The sequence below is a fragment of the Triticum dicoccoides genome, chromosome 1A (genome assembly GCF_002162155.2).
Source record: "Triticum dicoccoides isolate Atlit2015 ecotype Zavitan chromosome 1A, WEW_v2.0, whole genome shotgun sequence".
Classification (NCBI taxonomy): Eukaryota; Viridiplantae; Streptophyta; class Magnoliopsida; order Poales; family Poaceae; genus Triticum; species Triticum dicoccoides.
In genome coordinates, this window is record NC_041380.1 from 43,982,251 (window position 1) to 43,991,130 (window position 8,880).

Consider the following 8,880-nt stretch of genomic DNA (forward strand, 5'->3'; position numbering starts at 1 on the left):
TGTACAAGGGGTGGGGGCGGCGCCCCCCTTCCCCTCTCCTACTCCTCCTCTCTTTCCCTCTTTGCTATTCCGAAAAAGGAAAAAGGAGAGGAGGATCCTACTTGGACTAGGGAGTCCTAGTAGGACTCCCCACAACTGGCACACCCCCCTTGGGCCAACCACCTCTCCTCCCCCCTTTATATACGTGGGAGGGGGCACCCCAAAGACACACCAAGTCTTCTCTTAGCCGTGTGCGGTGCCCCCCTCCACAGTTACACACCTCGGTCATATCGTCGTAGTGCTTAGGCGAAGCCCTACGCCGGTAACTTCATCATCACCGTCACCATGCCGGCGTGCTAACGGAACTCTCCCTTGTCCTCAACTGGATCAAGAGATCGAGGGATGTCATCGAGCTGAACGTGTGCTAAATGCGGAGGTGCCGTACGTTCGGTGCTTGGATCGGTTGGATCGCGAAGACGTTCGACTACATCAACTGTGTTACTAAACGCTTCCGCTTTCGGTCTACGAGGGTACATGGACACACTCTCCCCGCTCGTTGATATGCTTCTCCTAGATAGATCTTGCGTGATCGTAGGAATTATTTTGAAATACTATGTTCCCCAACAGTGGCATCCGAGCGAGGTCTATGCGTAGATGTTATATGCACGAGTAGAACACAATGAGTTGTGGGCGATAATAGTCATATTGCTTACCAGCAACGTCTTACTTTGATTCGGCGGTATTGTTGGATGAAGCTGCCCGAGCCGACATTACATGGCCGTGTTCATGAGACTGGTTCTACCGACCTGCTTTGCACACAAGTGGCTTGCGGGTGTCTATTTCTATAACTTTAGTTGAATCGAGTTTGACTACGCCCGGTCCTTGTTGAAGGTTAAAACAGCACACTTGAAGAAAAATCATTGTGGTTTTGATGCGTAGGTAAGAACGGTTCTTGCTAGAAGCCCGTAGCAGCCACGTAAAAATTGCAACAACAAAATCGAGGACGTCTAACTTGTTTTTGCAGGGCATATTGTGATGTGATATGGTCCAGACGTGATGAGATATAAATTGTTGTATGAGATGATCATGTTTTGTAACCGTTATCGGCAATTGGCAGGAGCCTTATGGTTATCACTTCATTGTATGAAATGCAATCTCCATGCAATTGCTTTACTTTATCACTAAGCGATAGCGATAGTCGTACAAGCAATAGTTGGCGAGAAGACAACGATGCTATGATGGAGATCAAGGTGTCAAGCCGGTGACGATGGTGATCATGACGGTACTTTGGAGATGGAGATCAAAGGCACAAGATGATGATGGCCATATCATATCACTTATTTTGATTGCACGTGATGTTTATCTTTTATGCATCTTATTTTTCTTAGTACGATGGTAGCATTATAAGATGATCTCTCACTAAATTTCAAGGTATAAGTGTTCTCCCTGAGTATGCACCGTTGCTACAGTTCGTCGTGCCGAGACACCACGTGATGATCGGGTGTGATAAGCTCTACGTTCACATACAACGGGTGCAAGCCAGTTTTGCACACGTAGAATACTTGGGTTAAACTTGACGAGCCTAGCATATGCAGATATGGCCTTGGAACACTAAGACCGAAAGGTCGAACTTGAATCATATAGTAGATATGATCAACATAGTGATGTTCGCCATTGAAAACTGCTCCATCTCATGTGATTATCAGACATGGTTTAGTTGATATGGATCACATGATCATTTAGATGTCTATCTAAGTGGGAGTTCTTAAGTAATATGATTAATTGAACTTTAATTTATCATGAACTTAGTACCTGATAGTATTTTGCATGTCTATGTTGTTGTAGATCAATGGCATGTGCTACCGTTCCCTTGAATTTTAATGTGCTCCTAGAGAAAGCTAAGTTGAAAGATGATGGTAGCAACTACACAGACTGGGTCCGTAACTTGAGGATTATCCTCATTGCTGCACATAAGAATTACGTCCTGGAAGCACCGCTAGGTGCAAGACCCACTGCAGGAGCAACTCTGGACATTATGAGCGTCTGGCAGAGCAAAGAAATGGGACTTCAATGATAGTTCAGTGTGCCATGATTTACGGCTTAGAAATGGGACTTCAACGATGTTTTGAACGTCATGGAGCATATGAGATGTTCCAGGAGTTGAAGTTAATATTTCAAGCAAATGCCCGGATTGAGAGATAGAAAGTCTCCAATAAGTTCTACAGGTGCAAGATGGAGGAGAATAGTTCTGTCAGTGAACATATACTCAGAATGTCAGGGTACCACAACCACTTGACTCAACTGGGAGTTAATCTTCCTGATGATAGTGTCATTGACAGATTTATTCAATCACTGCCACCAATCTACAAAAGCTTCATGATGAACTATAATATGCAAGGGATGGATAAGACAATTCCCGATCTCTTCACGATGCTAAAGGTTGTGGAGGTAGAAATTAACAAGGAGCATCAAGTGTTGATGGTTAACAAGACCACTAGTTTCAAGCAAAAGGGCAAAGGGAAGAAGGGGAACTTCAAGAAGAACGGCAAGCAAGTTGCTTCTCAAGTGAAGAAGCCCAAGTCTGGACCTAAGCCTGAGGCTGAGTGCTTCTACAGCAAAGGGACTGGTCACTGGAAGCGAAACTTCCCCAAGTATTTGGCGGATAAGAAGGATGGCAAAGTGAAAGGTATATTTGATATACATGTTATTGATGTGTACCTTACTAATGCTCGTAGTAGCGCCTGGGTATTTGATACTGATTATGTTGCTCATATTTGCAACTCGAAACAGGGGCTACGGATTAAACAAAGATTTGCTAAGGACGAGGTGACGATGCGCGTGGGAAATGGTTCCAAAGTCGATGTGATCTCCGTCGGCACGCTACCTCTACATCTACCTTCGGGATTAGTTTTAGACCTAAATAATTGTTATTTGGTGCCAGTGTTAAGCATGAACATTATATCTGGATCTTGTTTGATGCGAGACGGTTATTCATTTAAATCAGAGAATAATGGTTGTCCTATTTATATAAGTAATATCTTTAATGGTCATGCACCCTTGATGAGTGGTCTATTTTTGTTGAATCTCGATAGTAGTGATACACATATTCATAGTATTGAATCCAAGAGATACAAATTTAATTTATGATAGTGCAACTTATTTGTGGCACTGCCGTTTAGGTCATATTGGTGTAAAGCGCATGAAGAAACTCCATGCTGATGGACTTTTGGAATCACTTGATGCTTGCGAACCATGCCTCCTGGGCAAGATGACTAAGACTCGGTTCTCCGGAACAATGGAGTGAGCAACAGACTTGTTGGAAATAATACATACTGATGTATGCGGTCTGATGAGTGTTGAGGCTCGCGGCGGGTATCGTTATTTTCTGACCTTCACAGATGATTTGAGCAGGTATGGGTATATCTACTTGATGAAATATAAGTCTGAAACATTTGAAAAGTTCAAAGAATTTCAGAGTGAAGTGGAAAATCATCATAACAAGAAAATAAAGTTTCTTCGATCTGATCGTGGAGGTGAATATTTGAGTTACGAGTTTGGTCTTCATTTGAAACAATGTGGAATAGCCTCGCAACTCACACCACCTGGAACACCACAGCATAATGGTGTGTCCAAACGTTGTAATCGTACTTTATTAGATATGGTGTGATCTATGATGTCTCTTACTGATTTACCGCTATCGTTTTGGAGTTATGCTTTAGAGAAGGTTGCATTCACGTTAAATAGGGCACCATCTTAATCAATTGAGACGACACCATATGAACTGTGGTTTGGCAAGAAACCCAAGTTGTCGTTTCTTAAAGTTTGGGGCTGCGATGCTTATGTGAAAAAGCTTCAACCTGATAAGCTTGAACCCAAATCGGAGAAATGTGTCTTCATAGGATACCCAAAGGAGACTGTTGGGTACACCTTCTATCACAGATCTGAAGGCAAGATATTTGTTGCTAAGAATGGATCCTTTCTAGAGAAGGAGTTTCTCTTGAAAGAAGTGAGTGGGAGGAAAGTAGAACTTGATGAGGTAATTCTACCTTCTCCCAAATTGGAAAGTAGTTCATCACAGAAATCAGTTCCAGTGATTCCTACACCAATTAGTGAGGAAGCTAATGATGATGATCATGAAACTTCTGATCAAGTTACTACCGAACCTCATAGGTCAAGCAGAGTAAGATCTGCACCAGAGTGGTACGGTAATCCTGTTCTGGAGGTTATGTTACTTGACCATGACGAACCTACAAACTATGAGGAAGCGATGATGAGCCCAGATTCCACGAAATGGCTTGAGGCCATGAAATCTGAGATGGGATCCATGTATGAGAACAAAGTGTGGACTTCGGTTGAGTTGCCCGATGATCGGCAAGCAATAGAAAATAAATGGATCTTCAAGAAGAAGAGTGACGTTGACGGTAATGTTACTGTCTACAAAGCTCGACTTGTTGCGAAAGGTTTTCGACAAGTTCAAGGAGTTGACTATGATGAGACCTTCTCACCCGTAGCGATGCTTAAGTCTGTCTGAATCATGTTAGCAATTGCCGCATTTTATGATTATGAAAGTTGGCAAATGGATGTCAAAACTGCATTCCTTAATGGATATCTTAAAGAAGAGTTGTATATAATGCAACCATAAGGTTTTTTCGATCCAAAAGGTGCTAATAAAGTGTCCAAGCTCTAGCGACCCATTTATGGACTGGTGCAAGCCTCTCGGAGTTGGAATATACGCTTTGATAGTGTGATCTAAGCATATGGTTTTATACAGACTTTTGGAGAAGCCTGTATTTACAAGAAAGTGAGTGGGAGCTCTGTAGCATTTCTGATATTATATGTGGATGACCTATTGTTAATTGGAAATGATACTGAATTTCTGAATAGCATAAAAGGATACTTGAATAAGAATTTTTGAATGAAAGACCTCAGTGAAGCTGCTTATATATTGGGGATCAAGATCTATAGAGATAGATCTAGACGCTTAATTGGACATTCACAAAGCACATACCTTGATAAAGTTTTGAAGAAGTTCAAAATGGATCAGTCAAAGAAAGTGTTCTTGCCTGTGTTACAAGGTGTGAAGTTGAGTCAGACTCAATGCCCGACCACTACAGAAGATAGAGAGAAATGAAAGTCATTCCCTATGCCTCAGCCATAGGTTCTATCATGTACGCAATGTTGTGTACCAGACCTGATGTGTGCCTTGCTATTAGTTTAGCAGGGAGGTGCCAACATAATCCAGGAGTGGATCACTGGACAGCGGTCAAGAACATCCTGAAATACCTGAAAAGGACTAAGGATATGTTTCTTGTTTATGGAGGTGACAAAGAGCTCGTCATAAATGGTTACGTCAATGCAAGCTTTGACGCTAATCCGGATGACTCTAAGTCACAAACCGGATACGTATTTATATTGAATGGTGGAGCTGTCAGTTGTTGCAGTTCCAAGCGGAGCGTTGTGGCGAGATCTACGTGTGAAGCAGAGTACATCGCTGCTTCGGAAGCAGCAAATGAAGGAATCTGGATGAAGGATTTCATATCCGATTTAGGTGTCATACCTAGTGCATCGGGTCCAATGAAAATCTTCTGTAACAATACTGGAGCAATTGCCTTGGCGAAGGAATCTAGATTTCACAAGAGAACCAAACACATCAAGAGATGCTTCAATTCCATCCGCGATCAAGTCAAGGAGGGAGACATAGAGATTTTCAAGATACATACGGATCTGAATGTTGCAGACCCGTTGACTAAGCCTCTCTCACGAGAAAAACATGATCAGCACCAAGACTCCATGGGTGTTAGAATCATTACCATGTAACCTAGATTGTTGACTCTAGTGCAAGTGGGAGACTGGAGGAAATATGCCCTAGAGACAATAATAAAGTTGTTATTTATATTTCCTTATATCATGATAAATGTTTATTATTCATGCTAGAATTGTATTAACTGGAAACTTAGTACATGTGTGAATACATAGACAAACAGAGTGTCCCTAGTATGCCTCTACTACTAGCTCGTTAATTAAAGATGGTTAATTTTCCTGACCATAGACATGTGTTGTCATTTGATAAACGGGATCACATCATTAGAGAATGATGTGATGGACAAGACCCATCGGTTAGCTTAGCATAATGATCGTTTAGTTTTATTGCTATTGCTTTCATCATGACTTATACATGTTCCTCTGACTATGAGATTATGCAACTCTCGAATACCGGAGGAACACCTTGTGTGCTATCAAAATGTCACAACATAACTGGGTGATTATAAAGATGCTCTATAGGTGTCTCTGATGGTGTTCGTTGAGCGGGCATAGATCGAGATTAGGATTTGTCACTCCGTGTATCAGAGAGGTATCTCTGGGCCCTCTCGGTAATTCACATCACTATGAGCCTTGCAAGCAATGTGTATAATGAGTTAGTCATGGGATGATTCATTACGGAACAAGTAAAGAGACTTGCCAGTAACGAGATTGAACTATGTATGATGATACCGATGATCGAATCACGGGCAAGTAATAACATACGGATGACAAAGGGAACATCGTATGTTGTTATGCGGTTTGACCGATAAAGATATTCGTAGAATATGTAGGAGCCAATATGAGCATCCAGGTTACACTATTGGTTATTGACCGAAGATGTGTCTCGGTCATGTCTACATACTTCTCGAACTCGTAGGGTCCGCATGCTTGACGTTCGATGATGATTTGTATTATGAGTTATGTAATTTGATGACCGAAGTTTGTTTGGAGTCCCGGATGAAATCACGAACATGATGAGGAGTCTCGAAGTGGTCGAGAGGTGAAGATTCATATATTGGAAGGTTATATTCGGACACCGGAATAGTTTTGGGAAGTATCGGATAAGTTTCGGAGTACAGGGGGTTACCGGACCCCCCCCCCAAAAGTTAATGGGCCACACATGGGCCTTAGTGGAGGAGAGAGGAGAGGCCAGGGAGGTGGCACGCGCCCCCCTTGCCAATCCGAATTGGACAAGGGGTGGGGGCGGCGCCCCCCCCCCCCCTTTCCCTCTCCTACTCCTCCTCTCTTTCCCTCTTTGCTATTCCAAAAAAAGGAAAAAGGAGAGGGGAATCCTACTTGGACTAGAGGAGTCCTAGTAGGACTCCCCACACCTGGCGTGCCCCCTTGGGCCGGCCACCTCTCCTCCCCCCTTTATATACGTGGGAGGGGGCACCCCAAAGACACACCAAGTCTTTTCTTAGCCGTGTGTGGTGCCCCCCTCCACAGTTACACACCTCGCTCATATCATCGTAGTGCTTAGGCAAAGCCCTGTGCCGGTAATTTCATCATCACCGTCGCCACGCTATCGTGCTAATGGAACTCTCCCTCGTCCTCAACTGGATCAAGAGATCGAGGGACGTCATCAAGGTGAACGTGTGCGGAACGCGGAGGTGCCGTATGTTCGGTGCTTGGATCGGTTGGATCGCCAAGACGTTCGACTACATCAACCGCGTTACTAAACGCTTCTGCTTTAGGTCTACGAGGATACGTAGACACACTCTTCCCGCTCGTTTCTATGCTTCTCCTAGATATATTTTGCGTGATCGTAGGAAATTTTTTGAAATACTACGTTCCCCAACAGTTAAGTATGTAGATATGGACCATATGATTGTCAAAACCGTGTTAGAAGATCCACCTTTTGTTGAATAGTGTAACCACTATGTATATGTTACTCAAACGTTGTAACCCAAGTTCATAAATTTTCATGGAAAGTATTAGTATCGTACACAGTTCATTGAGTTTAAGCGTGTGCCCGATGTCCAGAAGGCATTTGCATATTAATTGTCCATATTGCAAATTCACACACATGTTAACACAAGGAAACGTATGTGTAACATACTAATCATTGCACACGAGTACTCACAGACGCATCGTGTGTGATACTCCTAGCCACCGCAAGCAACTAGCTTGCATTTTTCAAAGTTTTTTGTACACACAGAATCGCACACGAACTAAATGTATTAACAGTTTGTGTTGTAATTTCTCATTGCAAACAGTTCATCCGAGTCGGCTGTTTGCCACGTATCACATATATCTTGTTTACACAACTCGTTGTGTTCTTTTGGCTCATCGCAAACAATTCATGCATGTGAACTGATGCCGCATATCACACACATCTTGTTAAGTTGAACCGTTTTTGTTGTGTTCCCTAATCGAAAACAGTTCGTCTGAGTGAACCATATGCCGTATATCGCACACACATTGATATGGCTGCCCGTTTCTATTGTTCTATCTCATCGCAAACAGTTTGAATGGATTAACCGTGTGTCCTGCATCGCACACACATTGATATGGCTGCCCGTTTCTGTTGTTCTGCCTCATCACAAATAGTTTGAATGGATTAACTGTGTGCCCTGCATCGCACACGCAACTAAAATCTGAACCTTATTTGATGGCTCCGCCATCACAAACATTTTGCACCTTTTTTGACGGGTTTTTTATACCACCGTTTGCGATTATTGCATCGCACACAGTTTTAGCAAAGGGTCTCTGATCGTAGTGTCGCGTTAGCAGTATCCTGCAGTAGTGACTAGTGGCATCTCTCTCGAAAGCATGCAATGGCATGGTAGGAAAATTACTATTGGGAAATTGAGAGAATAGCACAAATTTTAACTATGGTAATTCATGCCATAATATCATATAGGCAATACGTCTGTGATAAGTAGACTGTTAAACTTACTAATGTCTACTGACCGCTATCCACCATGCATCTCAAAGTATTAAGTTTACAAGAAAAATTACATAATATAGACAAAAGAGAACCTAGCAATAAGATTGACCCCATCATTTTATCCTTAGTGGACACAATACAATGCGTGCATTTGCCCTTTCCGTCACTGGACAAGATCACTGCAAGGTTGAACCCACTACTATGTGCCC